Source organism: Grampus griseus, assembly GCF_964374135.1.
Source record: "Grampus griseus genome assembly, chromosome: 4".
NCBI classification, from domain to species: domain Eukaryota; kingdom Metazoa; phylum Chordata; class Mammalia; order Artiodactyla; family Delphinidae; genus Grampus; species Grampus griseus.
The window spans coordinates 130,981,690-130,994,951 of NC_138997.1; the positions used below are offsets into that span (position 1 = coordinate 130,981,690).

At 44.9% G+C, this 13,262-nt stretch overlaps 1 protein-coding gene across 2 annotated transcripts in view; it reads left to right on the plus strand.

Annotated features, from left to right (window-relative positions):
• The first annotated feature begins 1,806 nt into the window (after window positions 1-1,806).
• JADE1 (jade family PHD finger 1) overlaps window positions 1,807-13,262 on the plus strand; it is a 57,033-nt gene continuing 45,577 nt past the window's right edge. Inside the window, exon 1 of one of the 2 annotated variants that reach the window (XM_082653441.1) lies at window positions 1,807-1,908. The gene's annotated coding sequence lies outside the window, so the exon portion shown is untranslated. Of the gene's footprint in view, window positions 1,909-2,299; window positions 2,366-13,262 lie in introns of those variants that run through there. The other variant, XM_082653442.1, reaches the window with a different exon arrangement.

The following is a 13,262-nucleotide window of genomic DNA, read 5'->3' on the forward strand; positions in this document are numbered from 1 at the left end:
TTTTCTCATCCATTTATTCAGTACCCTTTCATTTTGTTGCCTGATGTTTTGGGAGTGGGGATAGTCAGGAAAAAATAAGTTAAAAGCTAAGTGGCAAATGTGATTTAATTTATTTTTACTTTTATTTTTTTTGCAGGGGAATGAGTGAAGTAAGGTTGGCTGGAATGTAGAAAAGTTGCAATTTTCAATGGAGAGAAGGCCAAGAAAGAGAGATGGGAGGGATGGCCCTCCTACTGCCAGGGCCTCTGCTGGGCACTTTTATGGAGTTATCTCATTCCCCTTAACACCCCTTTAGGTATAGGGCCTGTTAACCTCATTTTATTACTCATGAAGAAATTGAGGATCAGAGCAGTTTTGTAATTTACCCAACAGTCACACAGCTGATAACCTGTAGTCAGATTCAATGCAGGGTCTATATGGCTGCGAAGTAGAGTATGTGAAAGGTGAACCAATGAAAATAACAGTAATTGCAGTGCAATATTAATAACAGTAATAATGATAGCATAGTGCTTTACATATGTGCTCTTTGAACGGGATTAAGTGAGCCCATGAACAGGACTGATAGGGTGTCTTTGTACTCTTCATTAGTGAAGCAGGCAAGGGGAAAGAGGACATATACTTAAGATTTCCTTTGGTTTACTTTGCTTTCTGAAAAATATTTGGAAGGCTCAATTAGTTTTGTTTTGCCACGTTTATCAGCTTATTATGTTCTTGATGTGGGTGGATGGGTTGGTGTGTGATTGTGTGAAATCAAACCTGATATATTCAGAACAATTCTCCCAGTGGATAAATATGCCTTTGGGTTTGATATTGAATTTTGTAATTAGCGATCTCTGTTCCTGTTTACTGAATGGGATTTTTAATCTGTATCCAGGTCTTTTCCCTTCTGAAGCTGAATGCCATATATACTTATTTCTTTTGGGGACCCACAAAAGACGTATGTTAAACTCCAATGAAAAAGTAAGTTATACCCCTAAATTAATCTCTGGTAACTAATTTTATATTAGTCTGCAGTTCCAGTTTTAGAATTAAGCCCAATTCTCATATTTGCAAGGCGATTTCCAGTTCTGTGACACTGTGTAACATAAAGGTGGTGTCAATTTATAAATAATTACTGTCTCCTAATGAATTAGTGATCATTTACAACTATCATTTCGATACAAACCTAAAGAGGGGTTCCGGCTCCAAAACTGGATTTTCTGTATTTAAAAATGTCATTCTAATTCAGAACTCCCCAAAACTGTTACTACAAAGAACTATGCCATTCAGCCTAAAAATAAAACCTCTCACCCAAACTACACTCCTTAATAGCCACATTTTAATCTACATAATTTTAAACTAAGTTGAAAGAATCCATTTCTAGTGCAGTGATGTCAGACAAGAGTTGGAACTGGGACAGTGTGAAAGGGATAATTTAAAAGCCCACCCCCCTGCTTGGAGACACCTCAAGAATTTCTAGGCTCACAAGGGAGATGAAGGAAGAGATTTTAAAAGCTGAAGAGTGCTGCTCTTGGCAAGCCCCTGCGGACACAGGCCGAGCCGGCTGCGGCGAGGGCCGCGAAGAGTTAACAAGGGACCGAGCCCCCCTCGCCTCGGGCTCTCCGCGCGCTCCCCCCGCCCTCCTGTCCCCACCCTCTCGTTTTGGCAAGGGATTAAAGTGCTCCCCCCTGTGGCAGCAGTGACCCAGAAATGAGTTTGATTCACACAGTCCTTCCTCCATAACCAGCCAAACGCCCGTCCGAGAGTGCCTCCCTGCGCGAGCGCCGGGTGTGTGCGCGCGGGCGAGAGCAGGGGCCCGCCCGGCTCCCCGCCCGCCAGTCAGTCCGCCCGCCCGCCGCGGCCCGAACTCATGCGGCGCGGAGCGAGCGGCGAGGAGCCTAGCGCCGCGGCCGAAGCCCTCCGCAGCAGGTACGCGCGCGGGCCGCGGGGGGCGCGCGGGGAGGGTGCGCCGGGCCAGAGTCCGCGCGTGTCCGTGTGTGGGTCTGTGTGCGCGTCCCGTTCCGGCGGCGGCGGCGGCGGCGGCGGCGGCGGCGGCGGCGGCGGCGGCGGCGGCGGCGGCGGCGGCGGCGGCAGGACGAGCAGAGAGGCTCAGCCATATTTGATGGTTTTGTTGCTTTGCTTGGGAGTTCTCGGGAGTAATTTAATGCCGAAGGTCGCTGCCTAGTGGAAATAATATAGTACGTCATTAATATGGCGCCAAAAGATTGGGTTCTCGATATGTAGCGAGGAGGGAGGGCACGCAGCCGCCGAGTGCAGCGTTACTATCCCACCAGTAACTTGGGCATTGCCGGGGCGGGGGCCAGAGGAGGAGGAGGAGGAGGAGAGGATGATTTTTGGATCCTGAGAATTGATCTATGTTGGATCAGTAAGTTTTATTATGATTATTTTTCAATTTTGGGGAACTGAAGACTTAGAGCTTTTTCTTCTTTTGGGTTTGTGAAGAACATGCGGTTTTCAGGCCAATCATCAATTAAAACGCGTTCAGAAGCAGAAGCCCAGTTTAGTTGGCTTTAGTTTATTAGAATTTTTTAAAAAGCCGAAGTGCATTAGGTTGCATGAAAGTGGAAAGCATAGTAGCAACTTGGTAGACAGATGGCAATGGCAGAACACAGGTCCGTGTACATATATGAATCCAGAGTGTGTGTGACCGTGGTGGTGATGGTGGTGGTGCGGGGGGAAGGGACGACGACTGTATTTGCCCAAACATAGGTGTGTGTGTATAGGTACATCTGTGTTGGGTGGCCGCAGCCTTAGCTCTTGTCACCGCGTCACCACATGTCCAAAATATTCATTGCATCAATTCAAGGGCAGTGAGGGAGGGGTGGTGGGGGAGTGGATGGACAGTTTAGAAATTAGATTCTTCCAAATTGGGTTTCCAATGATCAGACCTTTTACTTACAGCGAGACTGCCTGTGAAGTGTAAAACCCTTTATCGGTGAAATTAGGAAGGAGTTGCACTGGTAGAGCAAACTACCGATTAACCATGAACTTAAAACGGATTGCAACTTGCAACCTTTGGCACCATCTGCAAATTGTGGAGGTGGTATCGCTAGGTCTTCGCTGCCTGAAATGAACGTGCAGTGTGCACCCCGGGACTGCAAGTTGCAAAGCCCTTCAGTGCACGTGTCTTGTGCCTGCGAGTGTGTATTTGTGAGTTGGGGGCTGTTGTTCGATAGCTAGCAGGCTTTCCGGGTTGTTGGAGCTGGCTTGCAAATGCGGGAGAGGGATGGAATGTGGAATGTTGACCGGGGAACCGAATCCTGTCGGAACGGTCCCATTTGCTGGAGAAATTCGATCCCTTCCACCTCCTTCCCGCTCCCCCCGCCCGCCTGCGGGCTGGAGGCGGGGCCGAGGACGCGGCTGCTGCTCAAAGTGGTGGAGCGCGGCGGCGGGAGGCAGGTGCACGGCACCCGCCAGTGGGGGTGCCTCAACTTCCGCGGGCGTTTAAATAGCAGCCTCTCTCCCCTCCCACCGGTAATAGGTGACCTGGCGGCCGAGGGCGGCGGGGGGAAGGGGACGGGGGCTACCCGGGAGCGAGCCTCCGCGGCACGTGGGCAGGTGCTGGGTGGCCCTGGGGCCAACTTTTGTGGCCCGCCTTTGGCGTTGGAGGAGAGGTGGCTCCATGTGGAAATGGGGGCGGGCGGCGGCTGAGGCGCTGCTTTCTCGGCCGCGGCTGGAGCGTCACCTAACGGTCCCAGCAGAGCTGCCGGGCCCGGGGTGGGGGGCTTCGGGGGCGGGGACGCCCGGCCCACCGCGCCCGCGCCGCGGGAACCCCGCACAAAGCCCGAGGCGCGGGGGCGGCCACCGCGCTCCCGCCTGGGGAACTGCCCGAAGCCCGTCGCCGTCCCCGCGCTGATTCCGGCGGGCGGCCGCAGGCGTTTGTTTGTTGGTTCCGCGCCGCCTTCCTCGTCGGATGGCTTCCTGTGACAGAGGTGATACACAGTTTCCAGAACTGTCTGGGGGCGGGAGCGGGCGCCGAGCCCTCTCCTAGCTGCTCGCGGCCGCCGCAGCTCCCGCTCCCGTCTCACAACCGTTTCTCGCCGGCGCGCCCGCCCCAGCCCGAAGGTGCCGCCCGGGAGGGACTCGGGGAGGGGGACGGCGCGGCCGTTTCCAGCGGCGCAAGTGGCTTCTACACGCGAGGGAGCGTTTGATTTGCAACTGGGGCCGAGCGGATTGGTGCAGCTGGCGGCGGCGGGGCGGGAGGAGCGGCGGCGGCGGCGGCGGCGGCGGGGGGTGGCCACTTTCAAATGGAGAGGGCGGCGGCGGGGACGCCGCTGCGGAGGGAGCGGGGCTTGGTTGCGCCACGAGAAGGTGTCATCACTGCACCGGGGCTAATTCCGGCGGAGGTGCCGGGAGTTACTTTCCCCTCCTCCCGCGCTGTTGTTTCTGTCGCCTTGGGAGGAGGAGGAGGAGAGAGAGAGAGGGAAGGGGCAGCGTCGCCACGCGAAGCCGCGGCCTTGCGGGCCGCGGGAGCCGCGCGGTGCGTTCTCCGGTGCGGGGCGGCGGCTCAGTTCTCCCCTCCCCGGGATCCCCTCCCCCTTCCTGGGGTCCTCAGCTTTCTCTCTGCGCAGCCCACCCGCACTCTCCCTCCTCCCACACGGGTTCCGCATCCACGAGTCCTTCGCCCCGGGTGCTCCCTGCCCTGTCGTACACCCTCGCCCCGGCTTCCCCACCCTGGGCTCCCCCTCCCCGGCGCGCGGGGGCGGCCGTAGTCCCGGCACCCGGTGAATGCAGCGTGCAAACAAAAAAGCGGGCGATTTAAACGTGCCTTCGAAACCCGTTAGGAATGCGTCGTCACCCGGAGACCGTTTAAAAGCAGCTTGGGCTGGTTTTCTAGTAACGAGGAGGGAGGCGCCCACCTCGCTTCGGCGGCGGCGAAGGTCTGCCGCCCTCTGTTTACCACAGCCGAGGGGGAATTTAAATTTTCTTTTTGTAAAGTGATAGCTGCAGTTGAATGACTTGAGACGGCTACATTTTTAGGAAATTGCGAGAGAATCTGAAGTTTCCATTAATGGCAATGCTTAGGGGCTTCTTTCCCAAAGGTTTTTATTAGGGAACTATTTTTCCTTTTTAGAAAACCCGCTGCGACAGGCTAGCTCTCTAGTTACCTACCTGGCTCGAGGCTAATATCTTTCGAAGTTAATGAACTAGTTTTAAGATCCAGAGAAATTATTTCCCTGAAAGCTGATTTAGACAGTGATCCACCAATGGTTGGAGATTACTTTAGTAAGTGGTATTTGACCAAATCACAGCTAATCAAGATTTAATCGCTTTTAGGTGGAGGAAGGAAGCGTTCGGTGTAACTGGACCTTACTTCCACAGACAACACTGTTGATACAATAATGTGTGGTAGTAGAGTGGGCAACACACACTAGAGAGCTAACAAGATGTTCTGTGTGTGACAGTCTAGCAGATACCTGGAACTGAGAATTCTTAGTGTCCTTTTGTCCCAAAGGTTTCAGTCTCATCTAATGTCACTTTTAACTCAGATGACTTTCGGATTGTTTGGTTATTTTGCTTTCTTCCTTAAGTTTGTGTATTTTTATATGTGTATTTGATGACTTGGCATTTTCAGCTACGTAAGTGTTACACATCTCCTTTCCTCCTTACACCAGCCAGAGATAAAGGCAGTAGAACTTGAACTTGATTCCATCTTAAGGTCATAGGCTGCTTTTCAAGAAGAAAAGTTGAGTGGGTTGTCACAGATTTTTAACTTTTGACAAGGGTAGGTATATGTTCATTTAGAAAGAAAAAGATCACCCCCCCCCCGCCCAAGTTCCTCCTCCATCACTTGACAGGTTTTCAGCCTATAAATTAGTATTTTAGTTTTATATTTCTTACGGAGGTTGAAAGAGTAGCTATAAAGGGAAAATAGTGAGAAATGATGAGTGTGCTGGAGAGACCAGGAAGAGAAACTTTTTTGGAATTTAAGGAAGTGTTGTATTTTAGAAATGAACAATTGCTTAGCCCAGACACTTTGGGGAGAAGGATTAACTAAAAACAGAAACAAAATTTGGAGGACTTGGTGAGAATACAAGCAGATCTCCATGTGTTTCACCTTCATAAATACTGATTTTGGACTTCAAGGAGCCCTTAGTGGCTTAAAGTATTATTACAGAAGTGGTGTTACGTGTACATTGTTGAAAATTAGAGAAGCAACTATAAAAACACATTCCTACCACCTAGAAATCAGCATTGTATCGTTTTCCAGATAATTGTGTATATGTTTGTATGTATGTTTTAATCGGAATGAGTCATACTGGCTCTACAGTTGTGTAGGGAGTTTTTGCTTTTTGGTGTCCTCCCCCCCCCTCCCCGTTAGCAGGCTTGTCTCTTATTGGGAGATATTCAGATTTCCTCACTCGGCCCTGAAATATAACACAGCAGCTTTGTCTAAAACGCTGTCCAGTCAGAGACCATTTATTGCATCTGGTTATTTCCCGTAAGTAGGTTTTAGTCTGTGTAGTAACTTTGACAGAACCTCTGGCATTGAGGAGGCATGCCTTTGGAATCAATCATGACTGGATTTGAAAGAGTTGGAATTAAACTAGCATTTTATTGTAATTTGGAAGTCTTCAATTTGGAGATTATTTGTTTGAAAACTACTTTAAAGACATTTGCGTGATGTTTTTATCCACAGACTTGCTGGAAAAAGAATTATCACCTGTTTGTGTTCCAGTACTGAGGTGGTTAGAACAGCAAACATCAAGATATACCCTGAGAAAACCATAATTCAAAAAGAGTCACGTACCAAAATGTTCATTGCAGCTCTATTTACAATAGCCAGGACACGGAAGCAACCTAAGTGTCCATCGACAGATGAATGGATAAAGATGTGGCACATATATACATTGGAATATTATTCAGCCATAAAAAGAAGCGAAATTGAGCTATTTGTAATGAGGTGGGTAGACCTAGAGTCTGTCATACAGAGTGAAGTAAGTCAGAAAGAGAAAAACAAATACTGTATGCTAACACATATATATGGAATTTAAGAAAAAAAATGTCATGAAGAACCTAGGGGTAAGACAGGAATAAAGACACAGACCTACTAGAGAATGGACTTGAGGATATGGGGAGGGGGAAGGGTAAACTGTGACAAAGCGAGAGAGAGGCATGGACATATATATACTACCGAACGTAAAATAGATAGCTAGTGGGAAGCAGCCGCATAGCACAGGGAGATCAGCTTGGTGCTTTGTGACCACCTAGAGGGGTGGGATAGAGAGGGTGAGAGGGAGGGAGACGCAAGAGGGAAGAGATATGGGAACATGTATATGTATAACTGATTCACTTTGTTATAAAGCAGAAACTAACACACCATTGTAAAGCAATTATACTCCAATAAAGATGTTAAAAAAAAAAGACATCAGGCACTGACCAAATACAAGTCAGGAGTTGAGGAGGAGACGTAAGAATGTCATGGTTCTGTTTGCTTTCCTTCCTTTCTGTTGGGGAAGCTCTTTCCTCATTTAGTGATGCGGGGCATCTGTTACACTCTTAATGGTCTGTCAGAATTTGCATTATAAACCCAGTTTTCCCACATGGTTAATAACAGTAAGACATCCTCTGGAGGAAAATATGACATCTTAGCCAATATCTTGCTTTTTATTTGGATTGGAATTAAAAATTGTTCAAACAGCGGGAGTTATACCGGTTAAATTTTTTCCTCCCCTCCTTGTGCAAGCCTGTGATAGCTAGAACTGTCACCATGTTTATCGATACCTTAAAAAAAGAATTTATTTTTTTCAAATGAAGGCTGGCTTTGCTTGGAATTGTTAGTTTCTTAGGTGGTGTCAGCAGCCTGGTAGGAACCTTAATTGGGAAAGTTTTAGTTCCTGAGACAGTAAATTGTTTCCTTGAACGTTTTAGTGTTCAGTCTATTTTGTCTCTTTTCAAGACCTGACAGCACTTTATTTGGTTATGAATTAAAATTTGGACAGTTAATATGTTTATTATTTGTAGTATATAATATTTCAAAAAGTTGAGACTTAATTGAAACAGAGTCTTGCCATTTGCCTGGTGTACTTATACGACAATATTGTTCTGTGATTGGGAGGGGTATATATTTTGATGTTTTCACAGTTGGTGGGCTCTGATGGAATAAGTTAACTCTGCATTCCTAACAAATGGAAGAGTGGCCTTGGAGGGCCTTTTAACCTTTGAGTTGGAAGTGGCATCTTGTCTTTAAGTTTAGCTGGGGTTAACTGTCATGGAGAGAAAATCTAGTCTAAGAGGATATTATTGATATTATTGATATTATTGATATTATTGATCCTGACTCTGGCCATGTTATTGTGGCCTGGCCTTATCTAGCCTAGACCTTGAATGATTATTAAGGATGTCTTCCTCACCTGAAAGCAACAAAAATAGATTGCCAGAAATGGAATGGAAAGCCTGGTCTCTGGGGAAGAGACTGGGTATTTCCCCTTTTGAGTCCTTTATTAACTCTAGAGCAGTGGTGTATTATGTGTGCCTAACAAATGTTCAAGTACCAAGCTTTTGATGAATATTCTAAAACAAGTCAGATATTAACTTTTTGCTTTTGGTTCTTCAGGTAGAGTTAAGACATAATAAGGTGACTGAGGACAGTTGAAGTAAGTTCATTTTTAAAACTTCAGGTTCTGTTGGGCTTATTTGCTGAAGGAATTAATCCACAGTTTTCTCTTGGTTTGAAAGCTCTTCCAATTGGCAGTAATATATACTTTTTAATATTGAGCATTTAATGTTTGCACAGGAGGTTTTAATTTGAAAATTCATGACAGCTGCTAAGACAGTTTCTAAGCAGTTAAGTGAAGGTTTCATGGCTGAGAGTCCAAACTGAAGAATAAAAGAGCATTTTTTTTTTTCTTTTACTCCTTACTCCAGGGTAAGTAAGCAGCAAGCATTGGCAAGGTTAACAAGTTGCTGGAGTTTGAGCTACCTGGTTCGCATTTGTTTAGCACAAAGTACACATAACGTGGTTTAAGGTTTTTCTTAATGACTCATGGTCATTTTTATAAGCATCAGTTATTTCAGTGTTGAAATAAAATGATGCACTTAAAGATGTGTAGGCTGAGTTCTGGTGGCTTGTAACTTTTTTAAGGTCAAGGACACTTGAGTTCCAAAACCTGTGGAATCTCTCCCACAGAAAAAGTGAGTTGCACCGAAATTTGCATGTCATTTCAGGGTTTGGATGAATACCTTTAAGTGCGTCCTGGGATTTCAGTTTAGCATTTAAATTCTGGTGACTTCTTTTTTTGATTTCTCTCTGATCCTTTTACATCCCTGTTAACCATGTATTGTAGTTAAAATGCCTGTCTAGAACAGTCATTTTTCTGCTTATTGGTCACTGGCTTGAAAATCAGATAAGCATGTTAGAAGTTTTTATAACTTTGTGTACACTGGCCCCAAGTAGGAGCCTCAGGGGTTTTCCTTTGAGAAAAATTCATGGGTTTCTTGGCCTTTATTTAAGTTGTTTAGAGCACCACCACCACCACCCCGCCCCTCCCTCTCACCCCCTTACTGCCAGTCTATTGATTTATAGCAGGAATCAGTAAACTTTTTTAGTAAAGGGCCAGATAGCAAATATTTTAGGCTCTGTGGGCCTGACGTCTCTATTACAGCTGTTCAATTCTGCCATTGTTGCGAAAGCAATCGGTGGACAAGAGGTAAATGAATGAACGTGGTGTCTCCCAATAAAACTTTATTTACAGACAGTGAAGTTTGAATTTGGTATAATTTTCAGGTGTTCTGAAATGTTCTTTTGATGCCCTCTCCCCAAACCATTTAAATATGTAAAAAACATTCTTAGCTCAGGGACTGGACAAAAACAGGCTATGGATCCCTGATTTATAGTCATGCAGCCTTACTATACTATATGTACTTATAGTATATACCTGTAGTATAGTATAGTGATAACAGCATCACCTAGTCACCAGATTGTCTCTGCTGGGGCTGAATTCCCTTTCTGATAGGAATCTGAAATAGCAAGTTGAAATCAGAAGTTTGTTTGATAAATATGAAGGGAGTTGGCTAGTCTGAGGGCTGTGGCTCTTAACTTTTTGATTCCTAGATCCCCTTTGAGGATAGGATGTGTAATACAGAACCCTGTGTACCTAGGAAAGCACAGCTAGGGAGTCACACCCTCCAAGGGGACCAGGCCAAGAAGGGTATACATTTATAACCTGGGGATATACATTATAACCTGGGAATATATCCAGAGGGAGATACATCCAGAGGAAGATAACCTCTCTCCGAGTAGGGTGTATGTGTCACCGATCAGAAGTTAATGCCAGCTGCTCAGAGGACTCCTACCCCTGTGATAGTGTCCAGGGAACTACTGGCACACTCTCTTTCCGGCTCTACCTTTTGTAGGCTCCACCAGGCAAAATGGCATTTGCAACCATATTCACATCAGCTTCCAGGAAACCGTGTTCTCAAGTTCCAAGTTAACAGACTGTTACTTAGTACATTTTAGTTGTCGGCTCCCTGGTAACATGTAGTCCATGGCCTTAATCTTTGAGATGACCTCTTTCTAAATCGCAGGAGGTGTCCAGGAGCGGGAAGCCTGTGGTTCAGGCGCTGGGAGGAGGGTGGATGGCACAGGAGGGCCACCCATCTCGGGAACTGGTCTTTGGTTCAGCCACTGGCTTCACCCTAGACCTACCTACCTGTGTGTCCCCGCTCACGCTGCTTAACCTCGCCAGCGTTTATTTATGTACTTTGTCTTTTTAAAGTCGGGCCAGGTAAATGATCTCTAAAATGTTTTCTAGTGCCGCAATTATGATTTTATGGGTTTCTTTGGGGAGGGTTTCCTGTAGACACAATCCATGAAAAGGGTGAGACTCTTCAGCTTTCGCCTCAGAGAATAATACTTTCCAGACCTTGTTGGTAGGCTCTGAGACTGTCTTATGTTTCCATGACCATAATAACGAAACTTGTACAATTGTGATGAAATGTTTGTTTTCATACGTAATTCAGATGATGTGTAAATGCAGTTTTAAGTGTGCCGTCTTGGTCTCCTAATGTACAACACTGGGAGTCTGAGTTTTTTTTTAAAACAGTACTTTAAAAATTTTTGGTGACTTAACATTGTTAGTGGTAACTGATAGTTTCTGACAACCGGCTATAATCAGGGAACAAAGTTCCTCAAAACAGCTGCATTTCAATCTGTGCACAGTGTAATTGTCATTAACTGGTTGAGTCTGGTTTCTGCAGAAGCTGCTTTGTATATCCTGTATAAGAACATCTGGTTTGAGCATTTAAAAATCTTTTAAAATTACGCTTTATCACTTGGCATTTATTGGCTTATTCTTCCAAGGGTAGAATAAGGGGTTGTAGACTCCTTTCCATCCTTATCCTTACCTTGATTCATTCAGAATTATCTCCTGCTAGCTAAGTTACACTTAGTTTTTTCTAAAGTGTTATTCTTCAGTGAAGTTTTAGAGTCTGATCTGAAGATGTGCTTGTGTGTGTGTTATAAATTAGAATTTGGTTCAGAGATCCCAAGAATCTATTCTGAAGAGTTTGGTCTTAGTTTTTTCTGGTAAATTGTCAAAAGAAAAGTGTGAAAAGAGGACCTGTAGGGCAAATAGGCTTTGTTTTTCATTTGAATTCTGACTAATAGCAATGTGTTAAGGAGGATTCTGAAGTCATGCCTGGGTTTGCGGTGGGGGTGGGGGAGGGGGGGTGGAGAGTGACCTAATTTATTAACCATGCCTGCCTGCAATGGGTAGAGGAAATGGTGTGTTTGTTAACCATCTCTGGAATGTAGCTTTTTTTTTTTTTTTTTTTTACTTTTTTTTCCGAAATAGTACTGCTCTTAAAGTGAATAGGAAGTTGAGTATTTATTCTTTAAAGGTAGTTTAAACCCTAGTTTTCCTGTCTGGCTTAGTTTTTCTAATTGCATATGTTTTTAGTGACCTGCTACTGGTGCTGGATATTCTTATGTTTTGAAACCTTTACTTTTGAAGTAAATAGTGAATGAGTGATAGTAGCATTTTACAGCACTATCCTGTTACCTTTTCTATTTCTTCGTCCTGTGCTATTTTGTCAGGTATTTTGAAACAAGACAAACCTTTGATACCCCATCTCGGGAAGGAGGTGGAATGTATATAGTTTATTGATGGTTGCTCATTTTAGGCTGGTGCCTGCCAGGGGCCAAGAAGTTGTGTTCCCAGCGTCTTCTATAATGTGAGGAGCAGGGAAGAAAGGTTTGGGGTTTTAAATCTTTACTATTATAAATAGCGTAGTACAGGATCATGGTAAAAAATTAACAACATGTAAAAGGTCATAAAGGGAGGTAAAAGTTCCCAACCTATTCTGTTTGGAACACTTCAGTCACATTTCTCAGAGATAAACACTATTAACCTTAATGTTCTTCCAGAAATTTTCCCTGAGTATGCAAGCATTTGGTGTATATATTCTCTTCTCTCCTCTTTTATATGTAAATGGACTGATATTTCATTCCCCCCCCCTACAGTTTGCTGGTGTTTCTTTCTTGATATGTCTTTGGGATCTTCCATATCTGAGCATATAGATCTAACAGAAAGGAATTTGGGGTAGATGGAAATAGGGATAGAAGCTCAGGATTGGAGGCCAACGTGCTTGATTGCTTTTATTGTTTGGGGTGAATTCATTTACTCTCATGTAAAGGGAAGTTAAAAAAGATACATTACAAATACAAGTGATTGGAGTGTTTTGTCATAACTGCTCTTTAGGTACTGACTCTAATTGAGTCATCAATTACAGAGACCTGGGAAGGGTTTAATAGATTGTTCTAGGACTCATAAGCAGAGATTGGATTATTTATAAATTGCCAAATGGGAGCTGCCTAATTCATTCAGAACCACTCTTACTTATAAATTCCTTAAAATCTTGAAAAATTGTTTTATTAACTTTTAAAGTCTGAGTTTAAAAATAATTTATAAAGAATTTATGGTGAGCTAATGTGTTGTAGCACTTGGACTTTATTAGTAACATTCATAGGAGTAAATCTTGCAGTTAAGATTATCTGGTCAGTTCTTAAAATCTTTTCTTTTGGGAGAGGTGGTTGATTATTGCTAATATAAACTCTTTTCTGCTGAATATTTTCAAGTATGATGTCTTTGCAAAGGTTCTATAATAGCTTGGGCAGCATTTCTTTTTTATAAATTTGTTTATTTTTTGGCTGCGTTGGGTCTTCATTGCTGTGCGCGGGCTTTCTCTAGTTGTGGCGAACGGGGGCTACTCTTCGTTGCGGTGCACGGGCTTCTCGTGGCGGTGGCTTCTCTTGTTGCGGA